Genomic DNA, 23,646 nt, shown 5'->3' on the forward strand with positions numbered 1-23,646 from the left:
AAGATGCAAAATACTTGCAGAAAATCACTAATTGGGCAGATAGTGGTCAAACAAATGCAGGAACGTTTTTCAGGAGCGAAGTGTAATGATGTTATTGTGCATGATGTGTATTTATTAGATTTTTACTGGCTATACCTGTGCTTCACTTTTAGTGAAAAACAAGCACTAAGCAACTGCGGATGGCAGCAAGGGAAACTGCCAATGAGGACATTAGAAGAACTGAGGAAATGCAGCAGCTGAAGGAAGATATAGAAGAATTAAAAAAGGAAAATTCAAAGCTTCCGAAATTGAACATGAAGCTGCAGGAGCAGCTTCTCAAAATCCTCTCAGGTATGGGTTAGCCTTGCAATACAGCATGGATATTTTTTTATTTTATTTGTTTGCATGGCACTATCCTTCTGTGATATGCATTTAACCACTATTTTCACTCCGAATTGTGTTGGCTCCATGCTGACCTTCTATGTCTTGGATACAGGTGCATGGCCTTCCTCAACGAGATTCAGTTTTTTATTGCCTGCTTGTAAATGTTAGTGTATAATATGGTTAATTTCAGCTAGCTAGCTTCGTTTGTTTTTAAATTTAAAGGCAACAATAGGCGGCAGCGCCATATGATGAAAGTGCCATGAGCACGCCTCATTTCACCATGCGGCGGTGAGCTGAGTGCATGCCTGCCTCACCGGGGCCAATAAGTGTGCACATTGGTAATGTGGGGTACTGTAGCAGTAGCTCAAATAAGGCTACCGGCTAATTGGTTGTTTATTCGCAATGTAATTTTATTCTGAGACATATAAGGTGCAGTTACTAAGTTAGGTCTGAGCTCATTGTCTTCGTAGGTTTTTTTTCCTTCTTGTGCTGCAGTTCTTTCTACTGTTACATGCAGTGTTAACCGTTTGTATGCACGTGCCAATGTTAATTTTCTTCTATCTTTCACTGCCTTTCATCGCTTGCTTCATGGCACTCTTCCATGGCCAGCACTCTTCTCTTATGCACATTAAGTGCCGCTTTCTTGGAGTGTGATCTGCACCTGTTAAGCTGGTTGCCCGCTTGTGATATGCCTTTTTCGAACATGCTTATTGTCTGTACTACTCTTTTGCTGACCGCAACTGCCCCAATTTAAATCAGGGTCACAGTGGGCAGACAAATTGTACCCTCCTCTGAATATTTCGCTTACAAGGTGTGTTGCTAAGACCTAAGAAACATGGCTTGATGTATGTAATCCTGCAATCATAGTCCAAGTGTACCACGGACCACCCCGCTTTATGCTTGTTAGTTGCCGTGTTTAAAAGAATGTCATTACACATTAAAATACATGTGTTTTTTAGAAAAAAGGCGTTAAAAAATTCGCATTCATTGCACTGCTCATGGGTCAGGATTGTAGCTTTCATACTTTGTCTCATGCTGCCAACATTGCAGTGAAAACTAAAATTTCGGCTTCATGTTTCTCACATTGACAGTGCTGCTTAGTCTAAAAGACCGAAAGTAAAAGGATGAGATGAGAACATGCAATGAAAGAGGAAAAAGCAGTGAATTTGGCCGACAGTATTTTAAAATGCAAACTTTGTCAACAGCCACAGAAGCCAGTGATATGGCAGTGGTTAAGAATGCTGGTCAGCAGAGACCACAAAGGCCAACTATGCCTGTTATTGAGCAGCCTCCACTGCCCAGCTGCCTTGCACCAGCAATCGACAGTGAACAGCAATGCTCAGCTCGACTGTAAAGTGAAAGCAATACAGCTGAAGATGGCATGCAATATCATCAGGATTCTGAAATCAATTATAATATTTGTAATGCTTGATAACTTGTTAAATCCTTGACCTTTACCACACTGTGCATATCAACTGAATAGAAATGATCAGTTAAAAGCAAGTTCAATTTTTTAATGTACAAGGATGTTCTTATGACAGTCGCAGTGTGCAGTTGCTACTGCTCCAGCGATGATTTGGTCTAGGATGGGCAGTTGGGTGAGCTGGTACATTTGCATAGTGGATGGTACAGCGTGAAGGCATCAAGCACACAAGAAGAGAAGCACAACAGACGAGCGCTGACTGGTAACCAACTTTTTATTAAAATATGTCATGTGATACAAAGAATGGAACCCTTGACCGTGCAAGTTCAACAGATATCGTTTTCCTTCATCAGCCACGTGGAAAACCCTATGAAGCAGAACCAAGCATATAAGGTCCCCACCCTCCCAACGACCCGTTACACAAAGGATACATTATCACCGAACATAATCTAGGAAAGAAACCTCTTTATCGATAAGCACTAAGGAGGCTGGCTGACACTGCGACTGCTTCTCGCTGATGTAATAAGCCTCAGTTATTTCTCTAGTCGTTTTGTCCCTAAGGCGAAGAATCTTTGTTTTGAAACCAAGGAGCGGAACTTTTGTTATTATTTTTCCCTCTTTTCCACAAGCACTACAATGATCTTTCAGGTGAGAATATTGTGTGTCCGAGAGCGAATGGAGGTGTTCACGCAGACGAATGTTTATGCACCGACTCGTCTGACCTATGTGTACCTTACGCACGACAGCGGAATTTCGTACACAACAGCGCAGATACAATCTACCAATCTCGACCTGTGCGAAACCTTGCATTTAAACAGGATACTGTTCTTTAGCTTTTGCTAGTGGTTCTTAATAGCGCTGCAGAGCCTGCCCAACTTATGCGGCGCCGAAACAGCAACATTAACTTAAAAAAAAAGAAGCAGTCGCAGTGTGTCAGCCAACCTTCCTTAGTGCTTATGGATAAAGAGGTTTCTTTCCTGGATAATGTTTGGTGATAATTTATCCTTGATGAAACGGGCCATTGGGAGTGTATGTGTGTGTGGAGACGGGGGGGGGGGGGGGGAGGAAGCTTGTATGTTTGGTTTTCTTGATAGGGTTTTCCACATTGCTGGTGACGGAAAAAGATCCCTTGAATTTGCCTGGTCAACGGTTCCATTCTTTGTAACATCATGTGACATATTTTAATAAAAAGTTAGTTGCGAGTCAGCGCTCGTCTGTTGGGCTTCTCTTCTTGTGTGCTTCGTGTCTTCGCGCTGTACCACCCACTATGATTTTAATGTGTGCTTGAAGCTTTGTTCTGCCACTTGTTTTGAAAATATTTTATGAATCCGCAAAATGAGTGGTGAACGATACATCATTCTGCACTTTGCTAGTGCAGGTGTTCTTTTGCCATTTATGCGCCGACGGTGACGACTGCACCTCGGTGCTATGGCTGTTTACAAAGAGATATCACGGTTTTGAAGGTGTAAAACGCAAGCTGAGCTTCCTTAACATTACATATACTTCATCGGCTCCTATGATAGTAACTTCCCTTGTTTTTCGCAGCACGATAAGTATGTTAGCAGTGCGAATGAATACAATCTTGACTCTGGGAAGCACACTGATGCCGCATGTGACTGAAGCTTCCCGCTGATTGCATACTCTGACCAATGTGACCAGTGCTTGATAATAAATTGTCTTTTCCAGCATTTTGTTCGGCTAGCTTTTGCAGTAATTAAAACAGCTAAAAATGTGTTCCGCAAAAGTCTCGAACCCCAGCTGCTGGCCTCTTTCAGCAATGCTGTGCAGATCAGGTCGTACTGGCGTTTTTGCAATTTGTGAACACGTCCTGATACTTACAAAGTTGCCGACTTTGCATCAGCGCGGCTGAAACTGCATTGTGCCATGATTTTCATTCATTAAATCTTCCAATTTGCTTTCGCAACAGGTGAAATAACACTCCCGCGTATGTATGTATGTATGTATGTATGTATGTATGTATGTATGTATGTATGTATGTATGTATGTATGTATGTATGTATGTATGTATGTATGTATGTATGTATGTATGTATGTATGTATGCATGTATGTATGTATGTATGTATGTATGTATGTATGTATGTATGTATGTATGTATGTATGTATGTATGTATGTATGTATGTATGTATGTATGTATGTATGTATGTATAACAAGCACACATATAACGGGCTCTATTTGGCCGCTTGTTGCTGAAGGGGCTCGGCATAGACTATTTTGGTCTGAAAATGTTAAATGTTTAAAATGTGCCCATATTTAATGAAGAGCTCAAGCCCCCTACTTTGCCGAGCTAATGCCGACTTACTTTCTTGGCCAGCTCCATTTTATTATAGGAGGGGGGGGGGCGTGGACCAGCGAGACTTTTCTCATTTGTTCCTGTATAACATTAATTGCATCATGTTTTCAGTTGCATCTTCTACCTTGCAAGACTGATTTATGGTTTGCATCGCTACTAGGCGCATGGCTGCCTCCTTCACCTCTGCAGACAAGCATGGTGCCGGCCTTGGCTGAGCTGCCTGCCGCATCGCCACAAGGAGCTATGCCTGCTGGACATCCAGCACTGCAAACAGTTCCCAATTGTTCTGAGACGGGGAGTGGAATGGTGAGCGCTACTACATACGCTGTCTTATGATATGTTCCAAAAAAGGCTAGCTTCTGCTAGCATGGTTTGATTCGTGAGCGAAATTGTCCAAAACAACGAATCATACACACAATAACAAATCACAAAGGAAAATACTAATAAAAAGTGTTATGACTATGGCCTGCTTTTCAGTGAAGTTGAACTAAACGTCAATTTTTGGATCTATAAGGAAGTTATTCTGGGTGCCGTTATGCAAAAAATTGTGGGGCAGCTTGATGCACCTATAGATTTAGCTAAGGCTTGATGACGTCTCATGGCTAAATGACCTTACTCCTACATCTACAGCTGAAATCTCAGGAACCATTATATATGCGAGCACTCGTTTGGCTGACAGCTTCTGAGTGAGGATTTTTTAATGTGCATAGTAGGCTGCAGTTTTCTTCACTGTCAGTCATGATACTAAAACTATTTGTAAGGCACATTGAATGGCCAACTTTACATTGTAAATCCATCACTCATTTCCAGTGCTTAATTGTATTTTGCTGTCTTGTGCTCAAAATATGGAATATGAAGCATGTGCATATTATCAGGGGTTGTGATAATGAACCACGACTGTGCCTTGGTTATTCATAATAGTGCTATCTGGTATGGGGCAGCAACAGTACATAGCAGGGGGGTACACAGCTTGAAAAATAAAACAATGGCCAAAACCTTCTTTAAATATCCATATTTGCTTGTATACCTCATTTTCCCTTAAGTAACAGAGGTCAAAAAAATATTTAAGAACTTTTTTCATAAAGTATATTGGCTTTGCATATTGAAGAAGTACTCAGTCATTTTTTTAACTCTATCCCGGTCATTTTACCAGATGATCACCTGAAGAAGATTTCTTCAAAGTTAATTTTGTCCATTTGTTTTGTTGAGCTCTTGCAAGTCGACATTCAATTAATTTTCAATTTCTGGTGTGAAATTTTTTTCTTAGTTTAAGCATGCCTAAAGCAACTGCAGTTCAAAAAATCCTTAAAGGCTGTAATTTGGAAAGGACAACCTTCACCCCTAAGCCTTCTGCAAGCCACGTACACCAAAAGTTACACCTTCTTTGCAGTATATCGCTACAAGTGGTGCCAGCTTGTACCAAACTTACATAATGTGGCAGGAATGAGAACTGATCGTGGTTTACAGAGAGTTGATATCTCGTGCATCTGAATATGCAATGAACGCTCTTAATTTCTTGGTCCCGTGAAGCTCCATGAATGTCTATGTGTAAAAAAAAGCCCTTTAATTCAGATGCATTTGTTCTGCACAGATAACTCTAGCTCCACGCCACCAGTACATAAGTGGCCTCACAAATGGCACATGGCCAGAGAATCGCTCCTTCAATAGGGCAACATAGTTGTAGGGCTACATTGCTTCCAAAACATGGACATAAGGTAAATATTTGAGTTTTCATACTTGGGTAAAACACTGGAAGAATGCAGAGGTTAACTGTCATGACCGTAACTGCCTCCTCTGTTCTGTCTCATCTCTGAGACTTGCAGTGATTCTTGTGACTAATATCTAGTTACTGATGTGTGGCTATGGCATCTATATGATCACTACGGCAGGCAATCGTCACAGTAGGCTTGTTCAGATCCGAGCTCCATTTGGAGTTCACCACGCCCCTCTGATGGCCTGCCATGTGTGCTACAGCAGGTGTGCTAAACTGTGGATAGCTTCATCTTCAAGTATAGTCCGAGCACGCAGCTTCGGTTTTCCTTTTAACAGCTTCATGCCAGCTTACAGTGACAGTGACTATTCCACACACATCCCACATCAGCCAGGTAACAGAGACGATCAATGCACTGTTTGAAATGCTCAGTGGTAGCACTGCACAGTTGCTTTTCATCCATGTTGTTCTTCCTTTGTACCACAACTGTGCACTATCCAAATGCCATTCGCGCATCATGCGGTGAAGCCTCCTTAGACGTTGGGCAGGCTGCTTGTGAAAGGGAACAGTGAAGGATGCCGGGAAGGCCCTTACCACTTTCAAGCAGCTCTTCCTCAACGCTACTGAGAGTGTGTAGACACTAAAGCACCGGTGTAAATGCGAATTAAAAACATGCGACATTCCTCGGTCTTTCACCTAATAAATTTGCCATGATGCAAGTGGTTCTTAGGTTTTCACTCTCAATATTTGAAACTTTAGCTGTTTCGTTGTTATTCCCAATCCTATGAAGGTTGAATTAATGTTCTTTTTACTTATAATTGTGTCATTTTTTCAACAAATGGTTAAAAACAAATATTCACAAAAAGGTAATTTCCACTTTTGTTTCTCAGTTGTTACTGAATCTGGAGGTGTTCTCCTTTGCAGATTGAGGCATTTGTTTTTAAGCACAGATACAAGTTAACAATAATTTTCAGCTTTTATACTCTTAAATTATGCATTACCATAGTAGACTAAAAAAATGCTGTTTTTGTGACCCACATTACCGCATTGTAGGGGTGTATGCATACTGCTCAATGTTTTGATCTCATACAATCTCATCTGCACACAAGCAATCAGATGAGGAAGGTTAACAAGGAAACCTCTGTGCTGCAATTTTACATTACTCGTAAGCACTTACATGGTGGCCGTGATCTTGTAGGGTGTTTGACATGTCCGCACAAAATCCTTTCCTGTTCTTGAAGTCTCCATGCAATTAAGCATTTGTGTTTACTATTTCCATATATGACACACAATCCACTTGATGTCGGTCAGGCACATACAAGAAAAGAGGGCACTAGTGTTGCACAGCAATTAAAGGTTTTTATATCTGAGGAACACTGGCTGCCTGATGCTACGGCCTCCAGATGATGAAGTTGAGATAAACAGGAGAAGGTTGGTGCACACATGGAACTCATACTACTGGAAAGAGTATCATCTAGTTGGCTTTTTTCCTTCGTGCACACTAGCCCCTCCGCAGCACATTATGAGTAGTGTGTTTACGTATTGTGGCTGTGATTGCTGTACTGCACTCTAAAGCTCTAGCTTCCAGTATTCTGTGTATATGCCGCTTTCCGGCAAAAATGTGGTGACTCGGCTATGATTGCAGCACTGTCCTGGCAGCTGGATCTCAGCACTCTTTGAACTCCTCCAAAATTAATTTTAAAACTTGAGGTGGTTATGATTGTATTTAGCTGCTAGTAATATATAGCCACAGCCTAACATGTATGCCTATTTACTGCAGTCAGGTGACCATCCATGAGTGTAACTATGCCTTACTCCTGATGACCAATTTGTCCATCGAATGAGGAGCACATTTTTCTGGCTACTCTGTCAAATGAATCAAAACCTGCAACATATTCAAGGAATCTGTTTGTGGTTATTACATTGACGTTTAGCTATTTGTAAGATTTCAGATTTCCCTTTCACATACTGTCCTTTTATAACCCTTTGCTTTAGTCTGCTCTTCACTATGCTCAAATTGGCAGCAGGTTTTAGCAATTCTGTTGTTAGTGCAAGCCTCTCTATATTGCTTGCGCATCAAATAACAGCTAGAAATATAAGTTTAACTTTTTTTCAGCAGTTATGTTGCTGACGAAGCCAAGTCCACTCGTCGAAACGTTGGCTCGACTTGCAAACTGAAGCATCCCCCTCTACCCTTGTTCAGTGCTCTTCTATACCATATAGCCGTCTTCTTTCTCTCCCTGACATAGTTATTGCAACACACCTTTTCTTTCAATCTTGGGCGGGGTATACTTTACGGATCCGTTGCTGTAGCATTTGTTTGGGTAAAAATTACTGTTGTGACTTGGCTATTTCATTCCGTCTTTCTTTACCATCTGTGTTTTTTAACTCCCTTCTGTTTATGCAGCTGAGGAGGTAGTTCTCTTATGACATGGATGGATTGACAAACATGAAAATGTAATCGCTAAATGCGTTCGTCTTAGGAGTTATATGAATATTGTTATTCCGAGAGCGCTTCGCACCCGTATCCTGGCGGCTTTCCACGGTGATGCTACAGCCGGTCACTTAGGCTTTCATAAAACTTACCACCGCGTGAAAACCCGTTTCTTCTGGCCAGGCCTCGCCTCAAGTGTGGCAAAATACGTCGCCTCTTGTCTGCCATGTCAGCGCCGCAAACGGCCCACTTCTCCTCCTGCTGGCCTACTACAGCCGCTACCTTGCCCTGCTACTCCTTTTGCCGTTGTTGACATAGACTTATACGGGCCACTTCCATTGTCCGCACGAGGTAATCGCTGGATAGTCACCGCCGTCGACCACCTAACACGCTACGATAAGACCGCTGCCCTGTCTAATGGCTCAGCACATGAGGTCGCCACCTTCTTTTTGGAATCGCTCGTACTGCGCCATGGGGCCCCTCAAGTGCTTCTCAGCGATCGTGATACGACATTTCTGTCGACGATTGTAGCCGAAGTTATTGAGGCCTCAACCACACATCACAAATTGACCTCCAGCTATCACCCGCAGACCAATGGGTTGACTGAGCGGTTCCACCGCACGCTTTCGGACATGTTGTCTATGTACGTCGACCAGGACCACGGAAACTGGGCCGTAATACTTCCTTTTGTTACGTTCGCCTACAATACGGCTGTACAGCGGACCACAGGTTACACCCCGTTTTCCCTCGTTTACGGCCGTTCTCCCGCTACCTTTCTTGACGCCTCTTTCCTTTCTACACATGCCAGTTCCTCATCCTCTCTTCCTTACCAGTTCCTTTCCCGAGTGACCAAATCTCGCCGGCTTGCTCGCGTCAACACGGAAGCCAGCCAGGAATGCCGCAAGTGCAGCTATGATGCAACCCATCGCCATGTTTCGTTCCGTCCCGGTGACGAGGTGTTACTTTGGACCCCATTACGCACTCCTGGCTTTTGTGACAAGTTACAGCACCGTTACATTGGTCCTTACACAGTTCTTGCAAAACCCTCCCTGGTCAACTACCGCGTCTCCCCTGTTTACCCTTCTCCGGACAGTCGTTACCGTGGCACTGAAGTTGTCAATGTTTCACGTATGAAACCTTTTATACGGCGCAATCCTGCGTACTAACTGCGGCCAGGCTGGCCGCTTCAACTGCGCGGGCGAAATTGTTGTTTTTGTTGTTCTCCTCTAATGTGATGGCACATACCCACACAGGGGGATCGGCCAAGAATTGGGGTGCAGGTGAGCACTGTGTGGCGCTTCATCTTCCACACGGCTGAACGTGCTGCTTCATCTTCATCCTGCTCCCTCTTGTAGATACCCATCGTCATCGCGGAGTGTGTTTGGCTGCAGTGTGCGACCAAGGCTTCAGGTCTGCAATAAAGCCTGATCCCCCAAGTTCAAACTTCGCGTTACCTTACTATATTAATGTTTTCAATTTCAAAGATGATCTGATATTTGATTAAATTTGGAAACAAAATAGTGTGGAAGCATTCTGAAGTCCGATAATTCAGGAATATAAACTGCTGGAAGAGGCAGTCAAGGGTCGAATCTTTGCTCTGACACCTCCACGCGACTGCACTGTGGATGCTGGCGTGCGTTGTGCAGATGGTGCAGTGACCATGTCCACAACCTTGGCCTTGAAGGACAGACATTTCAGATGAGAGCAGGTGATGGCACAAAGACCAGATGCAAAAGCAAGCAGCCCGCAGCAGGAGCGGCACTATGCCAATTCATAAAATTCTCAAAAATGAAGATGATTTAAATAACTAAAATGTGCAACTACCCACACCTACCATGACTAAGGAAGGTGTTTCATTGCACTGGTAACCAATTTAGAACAGGTGATTAGTTATTGTTTATATCCTTCAGTGGTTGAAATTTGAGTAGAGAAGTGGCAAGTAATTTTCCACAGTGAGGCAGCTAGAACCTCATAGGCTTCACTCCTTAAAATAGCCAGTTCTTGTACTCATGATTTTGACCTAAGGGTATGCCTTCCATGTGCTTCTCTGCTGCCTTTTTGTGTTTATAAAATATGCGTGAGCTGGAGGTTTTTCATGGTTGCTTCATGGATGCAGACTTGAGAAAGACAAAGAAAACAGCATGTATCCTATATATTTTTTCTATACTTTTATATAGTTTTGACCCTCAAAGCCATTATGTCGGTGTAGGTCATGTGGCTTTCAAGTTTCGATGGAAGCGAAATGCAGAAGGTGCCCTTGCGCTATGCTATGTCTGCACTAAACCAGAGCTGTCCACAGTGATTTCTCATAGTATGAGTTGCTTCCATACATAAACCTTTTACTGCAACCATTTTGAACTGTTAAATAATCTTGACTTTTTTTTATTGTTTTTTGGCTAAGTGCTAACACTGATTCTTGTGTGCACCTGTATTAATTTTTCATGTCACTTTTTTCTTCTGCAGGTACACCTGGCCAATGGCCACGAAATACCAACAGAAATGTACCAGTCACTGACGGCGATGCCTAAAGAATCTCTCTTTGTGAAGAGAGCTGCCACGGCACTGTGGTCATCAGAAGAACGGGCCCAGCGCAGCCTCACAGGCACCTTGTCAAACAAGTTCCTGTCAGAAGGAGGGGACAAGGTCCCACAAAAACAGCTTACACCGGTGAAAGTGGACACAATAAAAGGTAATTGTTATGTCCTGTCATGGGTAGCACATGTATATATTCTACATTAACATAGAGAATTAGGTTACCTTAGCCATAGTTGTTCCTGATAAAATATTACATATGAATGGGAAATTGACGCAAATGAATAGTGGTTTCCTGTGGGGCTGCCTTTTTTGCACTGAAGTTAGTGTATAGTTGGCTACTTCATGAGTCAAAGTGGCAGCTTCTTTTCATAGCCAAGCTCAATGATGAGTACGTCTGCTCTCATTAGTGGCACTAAAGGAAAATATTGTTGGTTTTGTTATGTTGAGATGGGCTGTTTTCTCGCACCAATGATCTCTGAATTTATAATAAAGAGCAGTAAATTTCGTTTTTCAAACCTTTTGTTGAGCATTCTGATTTGAATTTAAGGCCTCTGGTTTAGTGTATGCCCTGCCATTTGGCTCTTGTGACATTGGCTCAGCTGAGGCCACAATAGAGTTCAACCCTGATGAATTAAACCTGGATATTTCATATTGTTGGGTATATTAAACACGAATTATCCTCTTGGACACTGGATGGGATAGTGTAAAATGTATGGCAGATCAAATTACGATTTTGGCAGTCATTCTGTATATCGAACTGCATGCTGCTGCACCACTGCAAATGATGCCTCTTTTTATGTACCTCTTTGACAACTTTCCGAGTACAAAAATTGGTCACATGTTTGGCACCTACTGATAGCACTAGCACTATGAAACCATGTGATGAGGTGGATGTTGCTGTGCTTGAGGGTGCCTTTGTACTCATGGCCTTTTGATCTTTATGTCTTTGATGCTAACAAAGCTTAGCAACGAAACTTGCGTCGCATACTTTGTTGCAGGAGGCATTATAGAAATCAGCTATATCTCAATTTTAATGAGGGAGTCGTCTGGTTAAACTGATAACAGTACCCATTTTATTACAGGTAGTGGAGAGTTTAAAAGTACCATCTTAGTACAGATTTGATGAGTTACAGTGTGCTTCCAGCAAGCTGTTCTGTGGCACATTGTTCTAAGAAGCTCATGACTAGCATGGTGCAATGTATTCTTGCAGCAAGGCTATGGGGCAATTCATTTATTGCCTTTTTGACATATTGAATCGATATTTTAACATGTCGATGATCCCCTTCCAATTTGATATACATATCAGTTCTACTACTCATAGCTAAGTCGAGCTTCCCACACTGGTGTGTGATTTTCTTGCAGTGTTCTTCCGGCATTATGCTCGGAGCCGGGGCCGAGGAGGAAAAAGTTGAAGTGGTGGAGTGTGGACGCCCGTGATACTGTGTACGCGGAGCATAGAAATTCATTATATCGTTCCGCGCCAAACATTCCTTGCACCGACTGCTCAAGCTGCTGAAGAGTTTCTTGTCCCAGACGATAGACCTTCCATCATTAGAAGCAACAGTAAAAAATCCTAACTCTAACGACCTCATTTACGGAAGCTTTGCCGTTGAGTACCAGCATTTCCCGCCAGCTTTTCCCAAGCTTGTGGTACGGAGGTATAGAATGCATGCCAGTTGTTGTTGTTGTTAAGAACCTTATTTTTCCACTGAAGTAGGAGGCCCCCTGCTCCCCGCCCCCGACACGCAGGAATGCCAGTTTTTGTTGATGACGCACGCTAAACCGCACAGTGCTTGCAATCGCCACGACATCCGTAGCGGGTGCAGCAGCATGCCTCCTGTAACCTCAGCGGCACTGTCTAAAGGTGCACCACGAACAAACGTGTTCGTCATGGTATTAAACTGTAAAGCGCAACCGCGAGAAAATTGTTATGCAGCTCTAATCAAACAGCAAGAACAAAAAAAAGAAACGGCGATTAATCTCTTCTCAGGTTCTTTCTGCACTTTCAAGGTTTTCATTCCTTGATTCATTTCTTAATTCATCATCACATATCCGACTGATGCCTTAAGGAAATGAATTTCATTACAAAAAAAAAAGAACGTCTACTCAGGCGAAATTCAAATCTGTGCGCGCGGGTGTTCCGTCGCGAGCGGCGCGCCCTTCGCGTTGACGTCGACACCGTTCACGTTCTAAACTTGGCCATTCTCAAACAGGCGGTGTCCTTTCGCCAGTATTGGTCTTCGGAAGTAGCTCTGAAGACATTCAAGTGCCTTAAAACCGCAGAAAATGAGAGCCGAGATGCTTCCCGGCCGTACAACGGCGAACGCAACCCGACCGCGCCGGCCGCCTCAGATTAGACGGTGCCGCCGTTGGCGGCGCTGAACGCAGCACTCCACTAGCGCGGCCTGGCCACTGCAGGTTGCCTATAGGCAGAGCCGCCGTTGTACTACTCAGTCAGGCTTTTGTTGGTCGGCACGAGGTGGCGCCGCCCTACTCAAAACTCCAGCGCAAGGTCCCTACTCTGCCTCTAAAATCCAAAAGGAGATAACACCGATGGTGTAATCTACAACGCAAGCCTCGCTGTCGCATATCGCATCCTCGTCGTGTCGCATGCTGGCGTGTCTTGAAAAACAGTCATACAGTCAACATCACTAGTTACGTGTCTCCCAGCGTATCAGTGTCGCTCCGCATTCAACTACCCATCACCGAATCCTGCTTGTCAAATAATTCGTCAGGATGCCATGAAACACAATGAATTCTTAATCGATATCGCTTATGACGATGAAATTTTAGAAGGCAATAGTGCGCGACCAGCAGCGTCCCGAAATATCTCTATTGACCTCAGTTAGGTATAAGTCCTGCGAAAAAATCAAATAGACTACGCTGCTTTCATGCGCATCATCAGTGGGTGAGCGGAGGAATTTGTTTTATCCTACCGAAAAGATTTTGCACCTACCGAGCGTCGTAAGCAAGAAACAGCCAAACTCATCGGCGATTTCCAGCTTTAACATTTTTGCAGGAGCGTAAAAAGACATCCGTGACTCGCATCCGAGTTCCATGTTTCGATCTCTGCGTGTGATATACGGTATGCTGTCAGAAAGCGCGAGACAGTTCTGGAATAGGTGCTAGCTGGGTACGCTCGCTGTACCTTTCATGTGTCGTTAATCTTTCCGGTTTGCTTCATTTTTGCCCCACGTACCAAAACTTGCAGCTGGTGCAACGAGGAGTCCATTGCCATTAAGGGGCGAGGATCTGTGCCCTGGGCAACTCGAAAGCAAAAACAATGAATAACACGACTATAACATTTTGCAATAAGTTGCTGGATGTACTTGCGCCGATTTTTCCGGCCGTTTCTCATTGTTATTTCGTTGAAAGTGCTGAGTTTTAAATGTATAAATGTGGAAGAGTAAACGTTTCAAATCGCATACCTTCTCTCTCGGCTGTTGTCACCAAAGTCATTCAGGGACGCAACAACCCATCGGGAGTGCATTTCATATCTTATATTTAAGGTGCGCGAAACTATATAAACTAGTTGAAGCCTTATAATGTGATGTCAGGCTTTCCAAGCAAAGCTTTTATTGCACTACACTTGAAGCTGGGGAACATTCCGTCCTTATTCGAATAGACTGGAAAAGTTAGTTGGCAAAGGATGTTTGAATCCGGAGCGCACGCACACAGGACAGACCAACCCAGTTCGGCATCAAACTCAAACCAGACAGACCATCGAAGTTCAGAGCTCGGACCAGGCACAGCAGACCGGTTCGATGATGATGATGAATTTTAATGGCGCAAGGGCGTCTCAGGCCAAAGAGCGCCAAACACTAGGTGAACGGTGTACCCAGGTTGGTGTAATGTGCTGGTTGTGATTTTTCATGAAGGGTAAAAAACAATTTTTCTCATGGTGGTTATGATGGAACTATGATCATGGTGGATTATGGTAGTGGGCATATGGTCGTTTTGGTGTGCATGGTCGTTATGGTGGGCATGGTCCTTATGGTGGCCATGGTCCTTATGGTGAGCATGGTCCTTATGGTGTACATGGTCGTTATGGTGTACATGGTCATTATGGTATGCATGGTCGTTATGGTGTGCAGGGTGGCCAGATGGTGGATAATAGCAAAATAGGTACGTATAGCACACTGGTGTCATCTTGTGTACCATATATAGTTTATATAGTTACGGTTCATTGGTGAAGATAATACAGAATGCTGGTAGTGCCCCTATTTTCCCTGATGGCTAAGGAGCTGATGCTGTATTTGCTAACCTGCATAAAGGACAAACGAGGCAAGGACCTCACTGAAGCCTCAGAGATAAAGAAGAGGTGGCAGGAATACACAGAAGAACTGTACAAGAAGGACCCGGATGTGCAAACCCAACATAGGACGGTTGTGATTACTGATGTCGAGCCGGGCATCCTGAAGAGCGAAGTTGAATGGGCCTTAGTCAGCCTTGCTAAGAACAAAGCTAGCGGAATTGATGGTATTCCAGCTGAGTTGCTTCAAAACCTCAACCACGACGCTGTTAACACACTGGGTACATTATGTCAAAAGATTTGGACAACCCTGCAATGGCCACAGGATTGGAGAAGGTCAGTTTACTTCCCCATTCCAAAGAAAGGCAGTGCCAAAGATTGTTCCAACTACCGCACGATTGCGCTTATTTCGCATGCTAGCAAGGTGATGTTAAAAATCCTGCAAGGTAGGCTGCAGCAGTATGTGGATCGGGAGCTTCCGGACGTGCAAGCTGGGTTTCGCAAGGGCAGAGGAACTAGAGACCAAATTGCCAACCTTCGCTGGATCATGGAAAAAGCAAGAGAGTTCCAGAAACCCATTTACTTCTGCTTTATTGATTATGCGAAAGCGTTTGACTGCGTAGATCACAGCAGATTGTGGCAAGCTCTCCAAGAGATGGGAGTTCCAATTCACCTCATCTGTCTCCTCAGGAACCTTTATGAAGGGCAAGAGGCCACAGTCAGAACTGGGCATGGTCTTACTGATTGGTTTCCGATTGAGAAAGGGGTGAGGCATGGCTGCATACTGTCGCCCTGCCTATTTAACCTATATGCAGAGTGCATCATGAGGAAGGCCTGTCTGGACGAGTCATCAGCTGGAGTGAAGATTGCTGGAAAACGTATCAACAACCTTAGATATGCGGATGATACCACTTTAATGGCAGAAAGTGAAGTGGAACTCAAGAGACTACTGATGCGCGTACAAGAAGAGAGTGAGAAGTTTGGGCTTAAACTGAACATTAAAAAGACGAAGATCATGGCGTCTTGCCCTATCAAGTCCTGGAGCATCAATGGACAAGAAGTGGAAGCTGTGACAGATTTTCTGTTCTTGGGCGCCAAGATTACCTCGGAAGGAGACTGCAGCCATGAAATTAGGAGACGCCTGCTTCTGGGAAAGAGAGCAATGGTTAGCCTTGACCGCCTAGTAAAGAGCAGAGACATTAGTCTGCCAACCAAGATCCGTATAACCCGTGCTATGGTCTTTCCAGTTGTGATGTATGGATGCGAGAGTTGGACTGTGAAAAAGGCTGACCGCCGAAGAATTGACGCGTTTGAATTGTGGTGCTGGCGAAGACTCTTAAGAGTTCCTTGGACTGCCAGAAGATCAAATCAGTCGATATTGTCGACCATAAACCCTGACTGCTCATTGGAGGGTCAAATTCTAAAGTTAAAGCTCAGCTACTTTGGTCATCTGATGAGAAGAGAGGAGTCGCTGGAGAAAGATTTGATGTTGGGAAAGGTTGAGGGTCGCCGGAGAAGGGGTAGGCAGCGAACGCGATGGTTAGATGGCATTCTCGAGGCATTGCAGATGAAGCTATGTGATGTTAAGAAGATAGTGAGAGACCGGAAAGCGTGGCGTGACATGGTCCATAGGGTCGCGAAGAGTCGGACACGACTGAACGCCTGAACTGAACTGAGTGATATAGTGAACATGCTAGCTTGCAGCTTCTGTGCATCCAGGTAGCAGCAAAAATGGCTCACCTACTGAAGCACGCACTGAATAAGCAGCATAGAGAAAGTGGAGCTCAGATTCCAACTTTATTGGAGTCAACGGCCACTGGGATCTTCTTGCGACGTTTGCCGGCTGGCCTCAATGAAGAATCGCCGTAGATGTTGGCAGCATGATAGAACTCGTGCTTCGTCAGGCACATCCGCTTTTGAACGTTTCCTTATGTACTGCAGTGCACAGTCTGAAAAAGGAAAACACATGTATCTTCTCAATTCTTCTTCATCAGCTAATGAAATACACAAATATGCATATGGCTATGCAAGTTGTAGTACACAATAATGGCAAAAGGAAACATGGCAGTTCTATTTAGACACAGCCCTGTAGCACTGTGCATGTTAGAACAGTGGTTTTCAGCCATTGGACCCCTTGAGCGTTTCGGTAGCAGGTCACACAAATTTGAGTCAAGGCTAAAAATTAGCCTCCAAAAGGCATGCACTTGATAAGCCAGCACACCATGGCCTGCAGAGGACACGGGAAGAAGCAACATGATGGCACCGGTGTGCATGCTACTAGAAAGAATTTGATTCCTCGCTGCATTGCGCAGCTCGCTCGGCAGATGCTTTGCATACATGCCCAGCCAGCAGTGCAGCCCAAGTTTCGAATTTCAAAGATACCGGCGTCAACGACCCCGGTAAACTGTAAACAATCTCTCCCTTTCTACCTCTCGAATCAGATCTCAATTTCTGTAATCTTGTGGAGTTTATTTTGCTTTGAGAAACTGCACCCTTCTTTTAACCTCCATGCTTAACATTTTAACCCACTGCAAAAAAAAATGATTGATGACCTAGGCAGGAAAAGCAGAAAGGCAGGCCTCAAGATTAACACGCAGGAGATAGAAGTAATGATTAACAGCCTTGGGCGGGAAGGAATTGCAGTTTACCAATAAGTAGCTAAGTACATATCTACTTAGGACAGGTAGTAACCACAGATTGACAAATGAACGGAGAATAAAGAAAAATATTATGGGATAGGGTAGATTTGACAAGTACTCGCAGATAATGACTACAGCTGAACCAGGATAATTCGAATTTTGGTTCAACTGAACTCATGGAATATCCTCTTGAAAAATCCCATGCAAAAGTATAGGAAAGCTGCGTTGTATATCGAGCTCCGATTTCACTGGTCTTTTCTCAAAAATCATCGCAACACCCTCGGCGATTTGATGCGTGACGTTTTTCAAGCCTGGCGCGGAAGGAATGGGAAAGAACAGTTCGGCGACGGCTGATCTATAGCAGCGCCGTGGCTTTTCCCCAAAGGCGTGCGCATCTGCAGTTAACGTGTGCCGCGCGCCAGCACGTGACGTTTGCAAGCCATGTGCATGAAGAAATGAGACAGAACTGTTTTGGACACCGCCAGCAACAAAGCAGATGCAGCCAATGCAGCCGTGGTGTTCGGGAGAGGGAAAACAAAGAGAGTGGGCACACCCCTGCGCTTTGCTCTATCGCATTTTTCTACTCTCCCGAACACCATGGCTGTATTGGTTCCCTCTCGTTCCTTCACACACAAAGCTTGCAAACGTCACATGCTGGCGCGTGGCAAACGATCACCACAGATACGCGCCTCTGGGGAAAGGGCGCGGCGCTGCCCTAGACAGGCCGTCGCCAAACTGTGCCCTCTCATTCCTTCCATGCGTGGCTTGAAAACGACACGCGGCAAACGGCCGAGGGTGATGCGATCATCTTCAGGGAAAGCCCGTCCAATGCAAGGTGCGGAGTTGAATGTATCAAACGACCGGTGAAATTGAGTTCGATATACGACGCAGCTTTCCTATACATTTAATGGGATTTTCAAGGTGATATTCCGCGAGTTCGATATAACCAAAATTCGAATTATCCGGGTTGGACTGTAATATTACTATTAAGTGGCAGTGTATATATTTTTTGCGAGTCGTCCATTCTTGCATCTATGAATCAATGAAAACATGTGGTCAGCTGTGATCATGACCGACTTCTCGTATTGTTCGCTTCAAACGACATTTGTAGCTATCAAGCTTTCCAATATTTTGTGGCAGTGGACCTTGCCTACACACATGGTGTGATAAATCAAACCAGGGTTGTGCATCAAGCCTTCACGGGCGCAATGCCAAGTTCGCTTCCTGCCACTGAAGATGCTAACATCAAAAGCATAACGAAAAGATCAACACACTATGACGTTACCACTGCACAGCCTCATGGTGCGCTGCTAATAAATGAGCTGTGCTAATAAAGGAGTGACACGCTACTGCCTAATGACTTTTTTCTCCGTTTATATTCTCTGCGGCAAAAGTGGTGGGTGGGTTCATTTTGCGAGTTGATTAATTTACTCAACAAATACGGTATCATTTCACGATCGCGATTGACGTCTCAAGAAGATTTCTTTATATTGAATTATCGGTATATAGAACTAATTCCCGATCCTCTTCAAGTTCGATATATCTGGGTTCGACTGCAGTAGCTTACCTGTATCGCTCAAGAGGAAAGTGTATAACAGTTGCATTTTAGCTGTACTCACTAATAGGGCTGAAGTGTGGAGGCTGATGAAGAGGGTTCTACGTAAGTTGAGGAGAACACACAGCTATGGAACGGAAAATGGTAAGTGTACTAGGGATCATGTAGAATGGACCAGAGAAATAACTCGTTAATTGCATTCTAGTGGAAATCAAGAAGAAATGGGCATGGGCAGGACATGTAGCGCAAAGAGAGGATAAGCGATGTTTAGTTAGGGTAACAACTGGACTCCAAGGGAAGGAAGACGCAGCAGGGGCCGCCAGAACATCAGGTGAGCAGATGATAAGAAGTTTGCAGTGGTCAAACGAATGCAGCTAGCACAAGACCAGGTTAATGGAGGAATACAGGAGAAGCCTTCGCCCTGCAGTGGGCATACAGTCGAACCTCGATATAACGAAGTCCTACTTGAAGCTAAAAATTTAGTTAAATTGTAAATTTCATTTGTCAAGGTTACTATGCTTTAGCTGCCCAAATAAGTAAGAAGTTTGTGGAACAGGAAACATGTAAATTACGAATTCAGGCAGTAAGCAAGAGATTATAGCAATAACAGTGCTAACAAGGGCACCAAAAGTTATTTTGTACATCAGGAGCACATAATGACTGATAGCAAATAGACACGAATGCATAATGTTTGCGTGCACAAAGAGCAAGCAGAGTGCCTGGTACTCAAAGCCACTGCCGGATGTCGGCAATGGTATCATCATCGTCAAACGTTTGCAAGCGGAGACGAGAGAGTTAATACGAGTCTCTAAATCAGCTGATCAAGAGACTTGAACGGGGACGTTGTCATATTACAGTGAACTAGATTTAGTCGTATGTCCACATAGCCCATGCCGGGCGCTGCTACCTTGGGTGCGACAATCTTTGCTCGGGATTCATGTAACGCGTACCATATTTACTTGCATAAGAGCCCACCTCCCACTCTTCCCACTGAGAACATGAAAACAAAAATGCTAGTTGTTTGTGTGTCCTTCCGTTTTCGCGCTGTTGCAGTGCAGTGTATTTCTTTGCCAGCGTACCAAGGTGCTGTGTAGCGAGAACATTACGAACATTACATCACTCGTGTGGCGCTTGGCATTAGCTTTAGTGGTAGGGTAAGGGAAGGGGGGGGGGGGGGGGACTTGATAGAGTGCCAGCGGCATTGAGAGGAGTGGCTGCGGTGCCTTTGCCTTGCTCGGCTCTCCCACTGCGCGAGCCTGGTTTTCATGTTCTTTTTATGACACAGCAAATGGGGTGGGCGCAGTCGGTCGGTCTGCTACTACAAAACCATTGAAACGTGTCATAGCAGCAAGTGTCTTTTGAAGCACTGAAGTGAACCATGCAAAGAGCCGGCGTCATGATTGCGACTGACTGCGTGCTTTCTTTGACGAGTGATGGCTGCGATAGACTCATAAAAAAATCAACTTTTCTACGTACTGAACCCTCCCCTCAGAGTCATGTTGATTAAAACAAAGTGGGTTCATTACACGAGTAAATACAGTATTCCCAGTTAGCGCTTTGTTGTTCTGACTCGCCAGTTATGTCGTGGCATCACAGGTTTTATATGCACATGACGGTTGGCGCTGGTGCAGCAGCACACCCATGTCATCCTTTTGCTTTGCTCGCAGATCACAGACTGCTAGCAAAATTGGCGTGTAAAAGGGCAGATGTAAAATGCGGTGTGTCAGGGCTGAAGCTTTAGTTCTCATCCGATTGTCAAGATGGCAGCTGCTACATGCATGCGATGAACAAGGACTTAGTTAAATCCCGAAAAGAAACATGGTTTTCAATGGGGCAGAATTTGGGAAATAAAAAAAATTGTTACTTTGTGAATTTCGTTAGATCGGAGTTCGACTGCAGTCTAACTGATGATGGAACTGTGTTAGGCCAGAAAAGAGCTATAATATATATGCTCTTTCTTTTTGTAGGCATAGGTTTTGTGGACCCTCGAAAATCACTTCGCAGACCCCCTGGGGTCTGCAGATCCCCCTTTGGGAAAATGTGTAAGACAGACATACCCCCAGAAAACTGTCTTAGTTAACAGTACTTACAAAACCAACAATCATGAATTTCACCAATGCCTGTCCAAAGCCCCTTTCTTTCCCTTACTCCATGCTGCCGCAGACTGCCGCTTGAAATTATCCTGTCAAATTTACATGAAAACTACAGAACTCAAGAAAATATTCTAATAACTGGAATTCAGAATAATTTGACTTTGATTTATAATGACTTTACTGTATTAGAACCTTGTTCCAATTATAAAAGTTCACTTACTTAGCAACACATCCGCCTTTCAGAGATTGCGGGCAGCTTGGAGATTGAGCCTGGCATGCTGCGGCAGGCTTGTCCAGTGATGCTGCGGACGGCGGCTTCTCCTTGTGTCCAAAGCATCCTGGCAGCCTCCATTGTGAACCTGCCATCTGTGGTATTCCTATTCAGAAAAAGCCACTTCTGCTCAGGCACAAACATGCCTTGTCCGAGATGGACCTGTAAAAAATAAATTTGCAATGAGTCATTTGCGAAGCTAACATCAACTTAAATGCTTGACTATGTCGCATGTAGTCAGAAAGTAAAGGAATACTTCATTTATGAATGATATATCTTGTGATGTGCCAATATACTACACACCGTAAATACCCTACCAAGTAATATTTTAAAGGCCATTGTATCAGCCAAAAGCTCTGCCAAATTGAATGAAAAATTCATTTTGCATTCGCCACATTTTTTTTTTCTTTAGGCTAGTGTGACCACCTTGCAACTCAGACCTTGTTTTTCTTTGTTTATTGTTATGATATTTTTTTACTGTTAATTTTTTTTTATTCTTGATTTTTTGGTTTTCTTTATTTTTAATTGGCTTTAAACCTGGCAAAGTTTTTGCTGATCCGGACTCCTCCTCCTTTTTTTTACTTGTTTGAGAGGACAAATTAATGGCATAGTTTGTATAATTTATGCGAAGATGTGTATCATTCACTTTTACCATCCAGAGCAAGCCACAAATTGAGTGCGACAAAATGCTGAGACCATTGCGCAAATGTGCACTCGATAACAAGGAACAAAATCTGTGCTTTAAGCTTGCTCGCACACTGAACAGCTTCTGTACTAGAGCGACTATGATAGAGATCAATTTATAAAAGCTGACTTGCATGTCTAAACAGTCTGTCACTGCAAAGACTAAGAGTAGCCCTTTGTGGGCTTTGGATAAAAAAAAAAGTAATGGTGCGATGTCAGCGCACGTTAAAAATCCCCAGGTAGTCGAAATTACTCCGTCACCCTCCACTTTAGCTCCTCTTTCTCTCCACTTTCACTCCCATCTTCTGCCCTTCCCTTACGACACGGTTGCGGTGTCTACAGAAAACAAGTGAGACAGTTACCGCGCCTTTCCCTTCCTATTAATAAAAACATCAGTTCTTTTTTTTCATCAAAAAACCTGTCTAGAAATTCGTGGGTAGACAGGCCAGCAAGACTATGAACACTGCACTGCACATGCAGGCAAGCAGCATTGTATGGCACTGACATAATTTCTAAGGCCACTGTTTTGCCTAGCTGTGATATCAATTCAATTAGCAAATGCTGGAGCATAAAATACATCCTTGTGTTAGGTATTAACAAATCAGAATCTGTGTAAAACACACTCTAGATGATACACACCTTTTGGTGTATAGAGCATATCTTGTTCTAACTGACCCAGTGGAATAAGCTTTTTGGCTGGGAAAACACAGGGCAGACTAGTTTTCAAAGTGGGCAAAATACTGAACATGTGTACAACTAACGTTTAAGTGGCCTTCATCACTCAGGAGAATAAAGGTTTGACGTCATGCTGCCATCAGCTTCCTTTACTAATGTGCAACACCATGTCATGGGCACTTTGCAATGCACATTTTCTTCTGTTGCAACTATCCGCAGCTGAGTAGCCGAAGGCCACTCTAAACATTTTGAGGCCTCATAAGCATCTGTGCGAATGAAGAATAAGTTTATTGTCATTATGATCAGTCTCACCGCAAGTGCACTACACGAAACAGCTGTGACTTAGTGCAGCACAACAGCCATTAAGGCCAGGGTCCTTTCAATTTTGCTCATGATTATACATGTGAGAAGGGGCACAATGAAAGCACCCACTGATTTGGCAGGGGAGTGATAGCAGAAATTGTGAGGCATTTCACAAAGTAATGCTGCACTACTGTCAGCTCAGGCATTCTCCAGTCAGTCATCCTCCTACATTGTGCCATCTCTAATCTAGCAACATAAGAAGTTTCAGCTGCAATTATCAGTACTAGCAAACCTAATTCTTGTGTTTTGTTTGCTACAGCAATAAACCTTCAGATACTGAGGAAGGACATTGAACAAACAGCTTTTTGGCTTGGTGAAAATACCTTTGAAATAG

The sequence above is a fragment of the Amblyomma maculatum genome, chromosome 2 (genome assembly GCF_055883805.1).
Source record: "Amblyomma maculatum isolate TAMU_Amacu chromosome 2, ASM5588380v1, whole genome shotgun sequence".
Lineage (NCBI taxonomy): Eukaryota > Metazoa > Arthropoda > Arachnida > Ixodida > Ixodidae > Amblyomma > Amblyomma maculatum.